Consider the following 8,217-nt stretch of genomic DNA (forward strand, 5'->3'; position numbering starts at 1 on the left):
GATTCCGCCAAGGTTCCGCCTCATGGCGGCGGATTTTCGTCTCGTAAGCTTGCCCATGATTTTTTCCAGGGTAAAAGTGATGATATAGTAGAAGATGGACGCCGGAGGCCCACCATGGGGGCCAGGAGATAGGAGGGCGTGCCCTATAGGGGGGGGCGCACCCCCTGTCTCCTGGACAGGGTGTGGGCCCCCTGGCCTATTTATTTCGCTCAGAAGTTCTTATTTATTCCAAAAAGTTGTTTCGTGGATTTTCAGGACTTTTGGAGCTGTGCAGAATAGGTTTCCAATGTTTGCTCCTTTTCCAGCCAGAATTCCAACTGCCGGCATTCCCCCTCTTCATGGTAAACCTTGTAAAATAAGAGATAATAGCCATAAGTATTGAGATATAATGTGTAATAACAGCCCATAATGCAATAAATATTGATATGAAGTATGATGCAAAATGGACGTATCAGCCACCCTTTCACGGTCTCAGCGAAGGAGCCGTCAAGCCAGGTAACATTGGGCATCCTGCGCACCATGGCGCCTCCGCACTCTGCTTGCTGGCCGCTCATGATCTTCGGCTTCACGCAGAAGATTCGCAGCCACAAGCCGAAGTGGGGCTTGATGCGGAGGATGGCCTCACACACGACGATGAACGCCGAGATGTTGAGGACAAAATTTGGGGCTAGATCATGGAAGTCCAGCCCATAGTAAAACATGAGCCCGCGGACAAAGGGATGAAGTGGAAATCCCAATCCACAGACGAAGTGGGCAAGGAACACGACCCTCTCGTGGGGTCCCGGAGTCGGAATAATCTGCCCTGCATCCGGCAGCCGGTCCGCGATATCTGCGGCCAAGTATCAGCTCGCCCGGAGATTCGTAATATGCTCCTCCTTGACGGTGGAGGCCACCCACTTGCCTCCTGCTCCGGACATGTTTGGCTGTGCGGAGAAGGCGTGAACTAGAGCGTTGGAGCTCAAGGGTGCGAGAATGGATAGGCGAAGAAGGAAGAAGGCGTGGGTAAAAATGGGGAATCCTTATCTCTTTATAGAGGCGATGCAAACGGTGAGCTTCTCCACTTGCCTGTTGAAAACCGCTTATTTCCCAAGCGCCACGATTGATGGCGCGGTTGGGTTACCCGTACCCGTATTAATGAGAATCCCGTGATAAGGGGACATGATCTCTGCTTCGACAAGACGTGACGAGGAAACCGCTTCGCGATATGTGTGGTGGTTGGTTGTGGGAAAACGGTTCGAATAAATGACTCGACCATAGTGTCATGTCGCGTTACCTGAAGTTGTCAGCAGATTACATTTGTGGAATATCATTCTCTCTACGGTGGTATGTGAGAATCATCTTGCAAGGCCAGACACATCTTAAGTGTTCGAGGTTTACTTTGGAGTATTCGGATGGAACCCGCCTCGCAATGCCGAAGACGATCTACGCGTCGGACTTATCATCATTGAAGCCTGGTTCAGGGGCTACTGAGGGAGTCTGGGATTAGGGGGTATCCGGACAGCCGGACTATATACTTTGGCCAGACTGTTGGACCATGAAGATACAAGACTCAAGACTTTGTTTCGTGTCCGGATGGGACTCTCCTTTGCATGGAAGACAAGCTTGGCGATCTGGATATTAGATTTCCTTCTTTGTAATCGACTATGTATAAACCCTAGCCCCCTCCGGTGTCTATATAAACTGGAGGGTTTGATCCATATAAGGACAATCATAATCATCATAGGCTAGCTTCTAGGGTTTAGCCTCTATGATCTCGTGGTAGATCAACTCTTGTAATACTCATATCATCAAGATCAATCAAGCAGGAAGTAGGGTTTTACCTCCATCGAGAGGGCCCGAACCTAGGTAAAACATCGTGTCCCTTGCCTCCTGTTACCATTAGCCTTAGACGCACAGATCGGGACCCCCTACCCGAGATCCGCCGGTTTTGACACCGACAATCATGACGCTCATTATCGAAATGATTTCCTTTTAGTTTCGCTCAAAATTTTCATTGCTTTATCAATTTCTAAGTCACAGTAACCTCTGAATTCTCCACTTGATTTTTGAGTAAACCAATGCAAAGTTCCGTTTGAGTAGGCCAATGCAAAAGGAGTTGCCACAAAAAGCACACGCCATTTTTTGGGGTAAAATCAACAGATAATTAGTTAACCCCAGACAACTCCCAAATTCGTCGGTCATGGTGTACATGGGGGAGCATAACTGCAACCATTTTTGATGTTAGAAGGGGAAAGGGATTTGGTGGAATAGTTGTTGGATATATTATTGAGCCTCGAGGGCGAGTATATATTGAGTACAAGACTGTTGGGGAACGTTGCAGAAAACAAAAATTTTCCTACTCGTTTCACCAAGATCATCTAGGAGTTCATCTAGCAACGAGTGATTAGATGCATCTACATACCTTTGTAGATCGCGAGCGGAAGCGTTCAAAAGAACGGTGATGATGTAGTCGTACTCGACGTGATCCAAATCACCGATGACTAGCGCCGAACGGACGGCACCTCCGCGTTCAACACACGTACGGAACAGCCACGTCTCCTCCTTCTTGATCCAGCAAGGGAGGGAGGAGAGGTTGAGGGAGATGGCACCAGCAGCAGCACGACGGCGTGGTGTTGATGGAGCTGCAGTACTCCGGTAGAGCTTCGCTAAGTACTATGGAGGTTGAGGAGGTGTTGGGGAGGGAGAAGGAGGCAACCAAAGGCCGAGGCGTTCAGGTATGAAGTCCCTCCTCTCCCCACTATATATAGGGGTGCCAAGGGGGGGTGGTGCGCAGCCTAGGAGATCCAATCTCCTATGGGCCGGCGGCCAAGGGGAGGTTTCCCTCCCCCCCAAGGCACCTAGGAGGTGCCTTACCCTCCTAGGACTCTTGCCCCCTTAAACCCTAGGCGCATGGGCCTATGTGGGGCTGGTGCCCTTGGCCCATTAGGCCAAGGCGCACCCCCTTACAGCCCATGTGGCCCCCCGGGACAGGTGGACCCACCCGGTGGACCCCCGGGACCCTTCCGGTGGTCCCGGTACAATACCGATAACCCCGAAACTTGTCCCGATGCCCGAAACAGGACTTCCCATATATAAATCTTTACCTCCGGACCATTCCGGAACTCCTCGTGACGTCCGGGATCTCATCCGGGACTCCGAACAACATTCGGGTTACTGCATATACATATCCCTACAACCCTAGCGTAACCGAACCTTAAGTGTGTAGACCCTACGGGTTCGAGAGACAAGCAGACATGACCGAGACGACTCTCCGGTCAATAACCAACAGCGGGATCTGGATACCCATGTTGGCTCCCACATGCTCCACGATGATCTCATCGGATGAACCACGATGTCGAGGATTCAATCAACCCCGTACGCTATTCCCTTTGTCTATCGATATGTTACTTGCCCGAGATTCGATCGTCGGTATCCCAATACCTCGTTCAATCTCGTTACCGGCAAGTCACTTTACTCGTACCGTAATGCATGATCCCGTGACCAGACACTTGGTCACTCTGAGCTCATTATGATGATGCATTACCGAGTGGGCCCAGTGATACCTCTCCGTCATACGGAGTGACAAATCCCAGTCTTGATCCATGTCACCCAACAGACACTTTCGGAGATACCCGTAGTCTACCTTTATAGTCACCCAGTTACGTTGTGACGTTTGGCATACCCAAAGCACTCCTACGGTATCCGGGAGTTACACGATCTCATGGTCTAAGGAAAAGATACTTTGACATTGCAAAACTCTAGCAAACGAACTATACGATCTTGTGCTATGTTTAGGATTGGGTCTCGTCCATCACATCATTCTCCCAATGATGTGATCTCGTTATCAATGACATCCAGTGTCCATAGTCAGGAAACCATGACTATCTGTTGATCAACGAGCTAGTCAACTAGAGGCTCACTAGGGACATGTTGGTGTCTGTTATTCACACATGCATTACGATTTCCGGATAACACAATTATAGCATGAATAAAGACAATTATCATGAACAAGGAAATATAATAATAATGCTTTTATTATTGCCTCTAGGGCATATTTCCAACAGTCTCCCACTTGCACTAGAGTCAATAATCTAGTTACATTGTGATGAATCGAACACCCATGGAATTCTGGTGTTGATCATGTTTTGCTCTAGGGAGAGGTTTAGTCAACGGATCTGCTACATTCAGGTCCGTATGTACTTTACAAATCTCTATGTCTCCATCTTGAACATTTTCACGAATGGAGTTGAAGCGACGCTTGATGTGCCTTGTCTTCTTGTGAAACCTGGGCTCCTTGGCAAGTGCAATAGCTCCAGAGTTGTCACAGAAGAGCTTGATCGGCCCCGACGCATTGGGTATGACTCCTAGGTCGGTGATGAACTCCTTCACCCATATTGCTTCATGTGCTGCCTCCGAGGCTGCCATGTACTCCGCTTCACATGTAGATCCCGCCACGACGCTTTGCTTGCAACTGCACCAGCTCACTGCCCCACCATTCAAAATATACACGTATCCGGTTTGTGACTTAGAGTCATCCAGATCTGTGTCGAAGCTAGCGTCGACGTAACCCTTTACGACGAGCTCTTCGTCACCTCCATAAACGAGAAACATTTCCTTAGTCCTTTTCAGGTACTTCAGGATATTCTTGACCGCTGTCCAGTGTTCCTTGCCGGGATTACTTTGGTACCTTCCTACCAAACTTACGGCAAGGTTTACATCAGGTCTGGTACACAGCATGGCATACATAATAGAACCTATGGCTGAGGCATAGGGGATGACGCTCATCTCTTCTATATCTTCTGCCGTGGTCGGACATTGAGCTGAGCTCAATTTCATACCTTGCAACACAGGCAAGAACCCCTTCTTGGATTGATCCATATTGAACTTCTTCAATATCTTATCAAGGTATGTGCTTTGTGAAAGACCTATGAGGCGTCTTGATCTATCTCTATAGATTTTGATGCCTAATATATAAGCAGCTTCTCCAAGGTCCTTCATTGAAAAACTTTTATTCAAGTAGGCCTTGATGCTGTCCAAGAGTTCTATATCATTTCCCATCAAAAGTATGTCATCTACATATAATATGAGAAATGCTACAGAGCTCCCACTCACTTTCTTGTAAACGCAGGCTTCTCCATAAGTCTGTGTAAACCCAAACGCTTTGATCATCTCATCAAAGCGAATGTTCCAACTCCGAGATGCTTGCACCAGCCCATAAATCGAGCGTTGGAGCTTGCACACTTTGTCAGCATTCTTAGGATCGACAAAACCTTCCGGCTGCATCATATACAATTCTTCCTTAAGGAAACCATTAAGGAATGCCGTTTTGACGTCCATTTGCCATATTTCGTAATCATAGAATGCGGCAATTGCTAACATGATTCGGACGGACTTCAGCTTCGCTACCGGTGAGAAAGTCTCATCGTAGTCAACCCCTTGAACTTGTCGATAACCCTTAGCGACAAGCCGAGCTTTATAGATGGTCACATTACCATCCGCGTCTGTCTTCCTCTTAAAGATCCATTTATTTTCTATGGCTCGCCGCTCAACGGGCAAGTCAGTCAAAGTCCATACTTTGTTTTCATACATGGATCCTATCTCGGATTTCATGGCTTCCAGCCATTTGTCGGAATCCGGTCCCGCCATCGCTTCTTCATAGTTCGAAGGTTCACCGTTGTCTAACAACATGATTTCCAAGACAGGGTTGCCGTACCACTCTGGTGCGGAACGTGTCCTTGTGGACCTTCGGATTTCAGTAGGGGCTTGATCAGAAGTATCTTGATCATTTTCATTAACTTCCTCTCTAGTCGGTGCAGGCACCTCAGGAACATTTTCTTGAGTTGCGCCATTTTCCGGTTCAAGAGGCAATACTTCATCAAGCTCTACTTTCCTCCCACTTACTTCTTTCGAGAGAAACTCTTTCTCCAGAAAGGACCCATTCTTGGCAACAAAGATCTTGCCTTCGGATCTGAGGTAGAAGGTGTACCCAATAGTTTCTTTTGGGTACCCTATGAAGACGCATTTTTCCGATTTGGGTTCGAGCTTTTCAGGTTGAAGTTTCTTGACATAAGCATCGCATCCCCAAACTTTTAGAAACGACAGCTTAGGTTTCTTCCCAAACCATAATTCATACGGTGTCGTCTCAACGGATTTCGACGGAGCCCTATTTAAAGTGAATGCGGCAGTCTCTAAAGCATAGCCCCAAAAAGAAAGCGGTAAATCGGTAAGAGACATCATAGATCGCACCATATCTAACAGAGTGCGATTACGACGTTCGGACACACCATTACGCTGAGGTGTTCCAGGCGGCGTGAGTTGTGAAACTATTCCACATTTTCTTAAGTGTGCCCCAAACTCGTGACTCAAGTATTCTCCTCCACGATCTGATCGTAGAAACTTGATTTTCCTGTCACGTTGATTTTCAACCTCACTCTGAAATTCCTTGAACTTTTCAAAGGTTTCAGACTTGTGTTTCATTAAGTAGATATACCCATACCTACTTAAATCATCAGTGAGGGTGAGAACATAACGATAGCCACCGCGAGCCTCAACACTCATCGGACCGCACACATCAGTATGTATGATTTCCAATAAGTCGGTTGCTCGCTCCATTGTTCCTGAGAACGGAGTCTTGGTCATTTTACCCATAAGGCATGGTTCGCACGTGTCAAATGATTCATAATCAAGAGACTCTAAAAGTCCATCAGCATGGAGCTTCTTCATGCGTTTAACACCTATGTGACCAAGGCGGCAGTGCCACAAGTATGTGGGACTATCATTATCAACCTTACTTCTTTTGGTACTCACATTATGAATATGTGTAGCATCACGTTCGAGATTCATAAGGAATAAACCATTCACCATAGGAGCATGACCATAAAACATATCTCTCATAAAAATGGAACAACCATTATTCTCAGATTTAAAAGAGTAGCCATCTCGAATTAAACGAGATCCCGATACAATGTTCATGCTCAAAGCTGGCACTAAATAACAATTATTAAGGTTTAAAACTAATCCCGAAGGGAGATGCAGAGGTAGCGTGCCGACGGCGATCACATTGACCTTGGAACCATTCCCGACGCGCATCGTCACCTCGTCCTTTGCCAGTTTCCGCTTATTCCGCAGCCCCTGCTTTGAGTTACAAATGTGAGCAACTGCACCGGTATCAAATACCCAGGAGCTACTACGGGCACTAGTAAGGTACACATCAATTACATGTATATCACATATACCTTTTGTTTTGCCGGCCTTCTTATCCGCTAAGTACTTAGGGCAGTTCCGCTTCCAGTGACCGCTTCCCTTGCAATAAAAGCACTCAGTCTCGGGCTTGGGTCCATTCTTTGGCTTCTTCCCAGCAGCTTGCTTGCCGGGCGCGGCAACCTCCTTGCCGTCCTTCTTGAAGTTCTTTTTACCCTTGCCTTTCTTGAACTTAGTGGTTTTATTGACCATCAACACTTGATGTTCCTTTCTGACTTCTACCTCTGCTGATTTCAGCATAGCAAATACTTCAGGAATGGTCTTTTCCATCCCCTGCATATTGAAGTTCATCACAAAGCTCTTGTAGCTTGGTGGAAGCGACTGGAGGATTCTGTCAATGACCGCATCATCCGGGAGATTAACTCCCAGCTGAGTCAAGCGGTTATGCAACCCAGACATAGTGAGTATGTGCTCACTGACAGAACTGTTTTCCTCCATCTTACAGCTAAAGAATTTGTCGGAGACTTCATATCTCTCGACCCGGGCATGAGCTTGGAAAACCATTTTCAGCTCTTCGAACATCTCATATGCTCCATGTCTCTCAAAACGCTTTTGGAGCCCCGGCTCTAGGCTGTAAAGCATGCCGCACTGAACGAGGGAGTAGTCATCGAAACGTGCCTGCCAAGCGTTCATAACATCTTGTTCTGCAGGGAGAACGGGTGCGTCACCAAGCGGTGCTTGTAGGACATAATCTTTCTTGGCAGCTATGAGGATGATCCTCAGGTTCCGGACCCAGTCCGTATAGTTGCTGCCATCGTCTTTCAGCTTAGTTTTCTCTAGGAACGCGTTGAAGTTGAGGACTACGTTGGCCATTTGATCTACAAGACATATTGCAAAGATTTTAGACTAAGTTCATGATAATTAAGTTCAACTAATCAAATTATTAGTGAACTCCCACTTAGATTAGACATCCCTCTGGTCATCTAAGTATTACATGATCCGAGTTAAACTAGACCGTGTCCGATCATCACGTGAGAC

This window comes from Triticum aestivum, chromosome 7B (assembly GCF_018294505.1).
Source record: "Triticum aestivum cultivar Chinese Spring chromosome 7B, IWGSC CS RefSeq v2.1, whole genome shotgun sequence".
Taxonomy (NCBI): Eukaryota; Viridiplantae; Streptophyta; class Magnoliopsida; order Poales; family Poaceae; genus Triticum; species Triticum aestivum.